Raw genomic sequence first — 8,015 nt, 5'->3', positions numbered from 1 at the left:
TATGGTCTTTGTGAAGAAAATTAACTTACCTAATGCGAAAGATACAGTTAGATGTTGACATTCCAGGAAAGTTCACTTCAGATATCAGTGCTCCAAAATAGAAGAGAGTGCCGGTTTTGAGGGAAAAAATGAGACAGAAGATCAATACTGAAGAAAGAGTGAAGCCACCTTTTGGTCTTTGAATATGATGGAACTGAAGTAACTTCTAACTCTAAGGATTTCTTTCTTTCTTTCTTTCCTTCTTTTTTTTAACATCTTTATTGGAGTATAATTGCTTTACAATGGTGTGTTAGTTTCTGCTTTATAACAAAGTGAATCAGCTATACGTATACATATATCCCCATATCTCCTCCCTCTTGCGTCTCTCTCCCTCCCACTCTCCCTATCCCATCCCTCTAGGTGGACACAAAGCACCGAGCTGATCTCCCTGTGCTATGCGGCTGCTTCCCACTAGCTATCTGTTTTACATTTGGTAGTATATATGTCCATGCCACTCTCTCACTTCGTCCCAGCTTACCCTTCCCCCTCCCCATATCCTCAAGTCCATTCTCTAAATCTGCGTCTTTATTCCTGTCCTGCCCCTAGGTTCATCAGAACCATTTTTTAAGATTCCATATATACGTGTTAGCATACGGTATTTGTTTTTCTCTTTCTGACTTACTTCACTCTGTATGACAGTCTCTAGGTCCATCCACCTCACTACAAATAACTCAGTTTCGTTCCTTTTTATGGCTGAGTAATATTCCATTGTATATATGTGCCACATCTTCTTTATCCATTCATCTGATGATGGATACTTAGGTTGCTTCCATGTCCTGGCTATTGTAAATAGAGCTGCAATGAACATTTTGGTACATGACTCTTTTTGAATTATGCTTTTCTTATGGTATATGCCCAGTAGTGGGATTGCTGGGTCATATGGTAGTTCTATTTGTAGTTTTTTAAGGAACCTCCATACTGTACTCCACAGTGGCTGTATCAATTTACATTCCCACCAACAGTGCAAGAGGGTTCCCTTTTCTCTACACCCTCTCCAGCATTTATTGTTTGTAGATTTTTTGATGATGGCCATTCTGACTGGTGTGAGATGATATCTCATTGTAGTTTTGATTTGCATTTCTCTAATGATTAATAATGTTGATCATCCTTTCATGTGTTTGTTGGCAATCTGTATATCTTCTTTAGAGAAATGTCTATTTAGGTCTTCTGCCCATTTTTGGATTGGGTTGTTTGTTTTTTTGATATTCAGCTTCATGAGCTGCTTGTAAATTTTGGGGATTAATCCTTTGTCAGTTGCTTCATTTGCAAATATCTTCTCCCATTCTGAGGGTCGTCTTGTTTATGGTTTCCTTTGCTGTGCAAAAGCTTTTAAGTTTCATTAGTTCCCATTTGTGTATTTTTGTGTTTATTTCCATTTCTCTAGGAGGTGGGTCAAAAAGGATCTTGCTGTGATTTATGTCATAGAATCTAACTCTAAGGATTTCTGAGATGTCTTTTGCTATGGCAATTAACACTGTAGAGTTTATATAGTTGATGAAAAAAGAGAATAAACTTTTATGTTCTGATCTATTAAATTGATCTAGATTTTGTAGAGATGTATATCAAGGTTCTCAGCTTCTTCATGGGCTTTATTTATGGTTTGAAATTTATTTTGGTACTGAAAAGGGCTTAAATGTTATTTTTTTAATCTCTAAATCTTAATGGAGATAAATTGCCTTAGTTTTGTGAAACCCTACTCTTGTGGGAGTTGGTAATTTATTGTGAAATGCTGGAGCAAAGGTAATTAAAGTACAGAAGTTAGCTATCAATCACCTTATACGTGATTAAGTGTCTTTAATGTGCCCAGCACTGTGCTTGCAGTTGTACTAAATGTAGTTTGCAGTTTATTTGGAGGAGACAAGATTGAGGGAGATGTCACTTTATATCTCCTGTTATACATTATTGAATAGGTGTCTTCAAAGATTTTGCTCTTAGTTGAACCTAAAGCAGGTGAATAAAGGCAAGTCTGAAAGTGAGCTAGACATTTGCTTACTGTGAAATATCACAAGGTTTAGTTTCATGACTTAGAAACTTTGAGGAAAGACAGTGATGAGAAGAATAATCAAGCCAGGGCTCAGACTTCCTCCTGATTATGTTCATACCTCAGTGCTAGCTTTTGGTATTTTTTTCTCAATCAGGAGATTAAAGTATCATGGCAGGACAGGGGCTAGAGAGGGTAATGGGATTCAGGATAGGGACATACCTTCCTTTCTTTCTGAAAATTCCTTTCTCTTTCCTGATATCTGAGCACCTTTCACATTTAAGGCCTAGCTTAGGACTAGCTTAGACTAGGACTATAATTCTACTCACATTCTGATCACAGTGAATTCCTTTTCCTCTAAACTCTTGGCAGCATGAACACCACTCTTTTTTTTTTTTTTTTTTTTTTTTTTTTTTTTTTTTTTTTTGCGGTACGCGGGCCTCTCACTGTTGTGGCCTCTCCTGCTGCGGAGCACAGGCTCCGGATGCGCAGGCTCAGCAGCCATGGCTCACGGGCCCAGCCGCTCCACAGCATGTGGTATCTTCCCAGACCAGGGCACGAACCTGTGTCCTCTGCATCGGCAGGCGGACTCTCAACCACTGCGCCACCAGGGAAGACCCACCACTCATTTTTTAAAACAATTTTTATTGGAGTATATTTGATTTACAATGTTGTGTTAGTTTCAGGTGTACAGCAAAGTGAATCAGTTATACATATACATATATCCATTCTTTTTTAGATTATTTTCCCATATAGGTTATTATAGAATACTGAGTAGAGTTCCCTGTGCTATACAGTAGGTCCTTATTAGTTATCTATTTTATATATAGTAGTGTGTATATGTCATTTCCAACCCCCAATTCCCCCCCCCTTACCCCCTGGTAACCATAAGTTTGTTTTCTACATCATATCATATCGCTTATATGTGGAATCTAATAAAAGGGTACAGATGAACACCACTCATTTTGAAACAAACTGTCTTCAGCTGCTGCTTATGTTGCTTTGTTTCCCTCACACTGCTTTGCATATGGTAGGCACTCAAATATTTTTTTAAATTCAAGTATAGTTGATTTAACATATTATATTAGTTTCAGGTAGTGATTCAATATTTTTATAGATTATATTCCATTTAAACTTATAAAATATTGGCTGTATTCCCTGATGTACAATATATCCCTGTAGCATATTTTACACATAGGAATTTGTTCCTCTTAATCACTGGAATACTTTTTGATAGATGGAATGGCACATTTGTGATTGTAGTGGAAAAAAATCAAAGAGTGGAGGTAAACTGCCCTGATGACTCTATTTACTCCCTTTATTAAAAAAGGCTCTATTTTATCTGTTGTGTTTTATATTAAAAGTTGTATGTAGTTCACTGTAAACAATCCAAACAGTACAGAAAATACAAAGAAAAAAGTATGAATCACCTAAAATCCAGATATTTATGAGGATTATGGTCTGTGCATTTGTAAAATGGTGATTATAATAGTGCTTATATCATATGGCTGGTGTGAGGATAAAATAAGGTGATGCTGGGCACAGAGAAAGTGTTTAATAAATGTTAGTTTTAATCCTCCTCATCACTATCATCATCGTCTTAATTAATAACCAAAGGAAGATGGGAATATATAAAATTTAGAATCAGAGATGTTTTAGCAGTAGAAAAAGTAAAGTAGTGCCTATTCCTTTGAGATTTATAGGAAGACAGAAAGAATAACTATAGCAATAAACATGAGATGTTAAGAGTAGATCAGGGAGAACGTTTTAGGGGGATTTCACTTTAAGAAGATAGATCATTTCCTGAGAGCAAGAATGTAGGGGTAGGAGGGGGAATTGGGGTTTAGATGAAAGAGAATATCTAGTCACCAAGGTACCATTCAGCAAAAAATTCTATGAATCTGTGCTTTGTTGCTGTGGGGAATGAAACAAAAAGTGTATTTTCCCTTTCCCCAGCTTTCTCAACTATGTGGAAACTGAAGATAAATTAAGAGAGTCTTGAGTGAAAATTTAAACTTCTAAAAGAAAGAAAATGGTACGTGGGACAAACAGAGCAGATAAACAAGTAGATGACTGAGCAATGGCTTAATTTAAAATTCTAACATAATGCAGGTTGTTTCAGATAAATGAAAGTTGAATGATGATAGAGCTTCTAAAGAAATAGAAGCTACTAATAAAAATGGAAATTCAGCAAGCACTTCAGGGATGAGGGCTGGCCAGTGCAGTCAAACTGATAGGCTCTTACTAGGCCTCTGAGAAGAGCACATTGCTAGGCAAAAAGAACTGCATAGTGACACTGTTTCCAAGGGTTAGTAAGTGAGAAAAAGGGTATATTATTTTTGATATTTTGATTCGTCTTGCTGAAGAAAGAAAAACCAGTGGCTGTCAAAACAAATCTTAAGAAGTTAATAAGTTGAACACTGATGCTCATGTTTGAAGATGGGACAGGTTAAACATGGGGCTGGGAAAGAACTTTTAGTAACTCTAGCTATGTGATAATGAAATCAATATGTCTTCTATGGGTATTTTACAGACACCGTACACCCATACCTCACTTGGCTGGCTTGGTTGGAGATAAGGGCATTTTGGTTACCTCGATTTCTTACTGTTGTTTTAATTGAGTGTTATTAACTCATCTATGCAGCAAGGCCTCCTGACATATGGACACCACTACAAGCAGAGTAGTTCTCCATTTTCACTGGTGTGTGTGTAATTGTATTAGTGCAACTCAAGATTATGTATCGTTAAGAAGCAGTAATAATAAAGTGTTATTTTTAATGAATGATACAGGACTTTTCTACATTCTCTGCTCCAGACCCATTGGTCTCCTTTCAGTACCTGGAATGTATCCTGCTCTTTTATGCCACAGAACCTTCACACACGCTGGTCCTTCTTCTTGGACGCTCTGCCTCCTCCTCCTTCTCTTTTATTTTATGTAATTTTTTATACAGCAGGTCCTTATTACTTATCCATTTTATACATATTAGTGTATATATGTCAATCCCAATCTCCCAGTTCATCACACCACCACCCCCAGCCACTTTCCCCCCTTGGTGTCCATACATTTGTTCTCTACATCTGTGTCTCTATTTCTTCCCTGCAAACCAGTTCATCTGTACCATTTTTCTAGGTTCCACATATATATGTTAATATACGATATTTGCTTTTCTCTTCCTGACTTACTTCACTCTGTATGACAGTTTCCAGATCCATCCACGTCTCTACAAATGACACAATCTCGTTCTTTCATGGCTGAGTAATATTCCATTGTATATATGTACCACATCTTCTTTATCCATTCGTCTGCTGATGGGCATTTAGATTGCTTCCATGTCCTGGCTATTGTAAATAGAGCTGCAGTGAACATTGTGGTACATGTCTTTTTGAATTATGGTTTTCTCAGGGTATATGCCCAGTACTGGGATTGCTGGGTCATATGGTAATTCTATTTTTAGTTTTTGAAGGAACCTCCATACTGTTCTCCATAGTGGCTGTATCAATTTGCTTCCCACCAACAGTGCAAAAGGGTTCCCTTTTCTCCACACCCTCTCCAGCATTTGTTGTTTGTAGATTTTCTGATGATGGCCATTCTAACTGGTGTGAGGTGATACCTCATTGTAGTTTTGATTTGCATTTCTCTAATAATAGTGATGTTGAGCAACCTTTCATGTGTTTCTTGATCATCTGTATGTCTTCTTTGGAGAAACGTCTATTTAGGTCTTCTGCCCATTTTTGGATTGGGTTGTTTGTTTTATTGATATTGAGCTGCATGAGCTGCTTGTAAATTTGGGGGATTAATCCTTTGTCAGTTGCTTCATTTGCAAATATTTTCTCTCATTCTGAAGGTTGTCTTTTCATCTTGTTTATGGTTTCCTTTGATGTGCAAAAGCTTTTAAGTTTCATTAGGTCCCATTTGTTTATTTTTGGTTTTATTTCCATTTCTCTAGGAGGTGGGTCAAAAAGGATCTTGCTGTGATTTATGTCATAGAGTGTTCTGCCTATGTTTTCCTCTAAGAGTTTGATAGTGTTTGGCCTTACATTTAGGTCTTTAATCCATTTTAGTTTATTTCTGTGTATGGTGTTAGGGAGTGTTCTAATTTCATTCTTTTACATGGAGCTGTCCAGTTTTCCCAGCACCACTTACTGAAGAGGCTGCCTTTTCTCCACTGTATATTCTTGCCTCCTTTATTAAAGATAAGGTGACCATATGTGCATGGGTTTATCTCTGGGCTTTCTATCCTTTTCCATTTATCTATATTTCTGTTTTTGTGCCAGTACCATACTGTCTTGATGACTGTAGCTTTGTAGTATAGTCTGAAGACAGGGAGCATGATTCCTCCAGCTCTGCTTTTCTTTCCCAAGATTGCTTTGGCTATTCAGGGTCTTTTGTGTTTCCATACAAATTGTGAAATTTTTTGTTCTAGTTCTGTGAAAAATGCGAGTGGTACTTTGATAGGGATTGCATTGAATCTGTAGATTGCTTTGTGTAGTACAGTCATTTTCACAATGTTGACTCTTCCAGTCCAAGAACATGGTATATCTCTCCATCTTTTTGTATCATCTTTAATTTCTTTCATCAGTGTCTTATAATTTTCTGCCTACAGGTCTTTTGTCTCCTAGATATTGTGTTTTCTTAATTTCACTTTCAGATTTTTCATCATTAGTGTATAGGAATGCAAGAGATTTCTGTGCATTAATTTTGTATCCTGCTACTTTACCAAATTCATTGATTAGCTCTAGTAGTTTTCTGGTACCATCTTTAGGATTCTCTTTGTATAGTATCATGTCATCTGCAAACAGTGACAGCTTTACTTCTTCTTTTCTGATTTGGATTCCTTTTATTTCTTTTTCTTCTCTGATTGTTGTGGATAAAACATCCAAAACTATGCTGAATAAGAATGGTGAGAGTGGGAAACCTTGTCTTGTTCCTGATCTTAGTGGAAATGGTTTGAGTTTTTCACCATTGAGGATGATGTTGGCTGTGCGTTTGTCATATATGGCAGAACCAGCTTTTAGTTTTCTTTGCTGTTGTTTTCTTTTTCTCTATTTCATTTATTTCTGCTCCGATCTTTATGATTTCTTTCCTTCTACTAGCTTTGGGTTTTGTTTGTTCTTCTTTCTCTACTTCCTTTAGGTGTAAGGTTAGATTGTTTATTTGAGATTTTTCTTGTTTCTTGATGTAGGCTTGTATTGCTATAAACTTCCCTCTTAGAACTGCTTTTGCTGCATCCCATAGGTTTTGGATAGTCGTGTTATCATTGTCATTTGTCTCTAGGTATTTTTGATTTCCTCTTTTTTTTTTTTTTTTTTTTTTTTGCTGTATGTGTGCCTCTCACTGCTGTGGCCTCTCCCACTGCAGAGCACAGGCTCCGGACGCGCAGGCCCAGCGGCCATGGCTCATGGGTCCAGCTGCTCCGCGGCACGTGGGATCTTCCCGGACCAGGGCACGAACCCGTGTCCCCTGCATCAGCAGGCGGACTCTCAATCACTGTGCCACCAGGGCAGCCCCCTCTTTTTTTCTTTCGGTACGCGGGCCCCTCACTGCTGTGGCCTCTCCCATTGTGGATCACAGTCTCCGGACGCGCAGGCTCAGCAGCCGTGGCTCACGGGCCCAGCTGCTCCGCGGCATGTGGTGTCTTCCTGGACTGGGGCACGAACCCATGTCCCCTGCATCGGCAGGCAGACTCTCAACCACTGCGCCACCACCGAAGCCCCTGTTTTCCTCTTTGATTTCTTCAGTGATCTCTTGGTTATTTAGTAACGTATTGTTTAGCCTCCATGTGTTGTGTTTTTTACGTTTTTTTTCCTGTTATTCATTTCTAATCTCATAGCATTGTGGTCATAAAAGATGCTTGATATGATTTCAATTTTCTTAAATTTACTGAGCTTGATTTGTGATCCAGGATGTGATCTATCCTGGAGAATGTTCCATGCTCACTTGAGAAGAAAGTGTAATCTGCTGTGTTTGGATGGAATGTCCTATATATATCAATTA

The sequence above is a fragment of the Mesoplodon densirostris genome, chromosome X (genome assembly GCF_025265405.1).
Source record: "Mesoplodon densirostris isolate mMesDen1 chromosome X, mMesDen1 primary haplotype, whole genome shotgun sequence".
Taxonomy (NCBI): Eukaryota; Metazoa; Chordata; class Mammalia; order Artiodactyla; family Ziphiidae; genus Mesoplodon; species Mesoplodon densirostris.
This window is presented reverse-complemented; position numbering follows the sequence as displayed.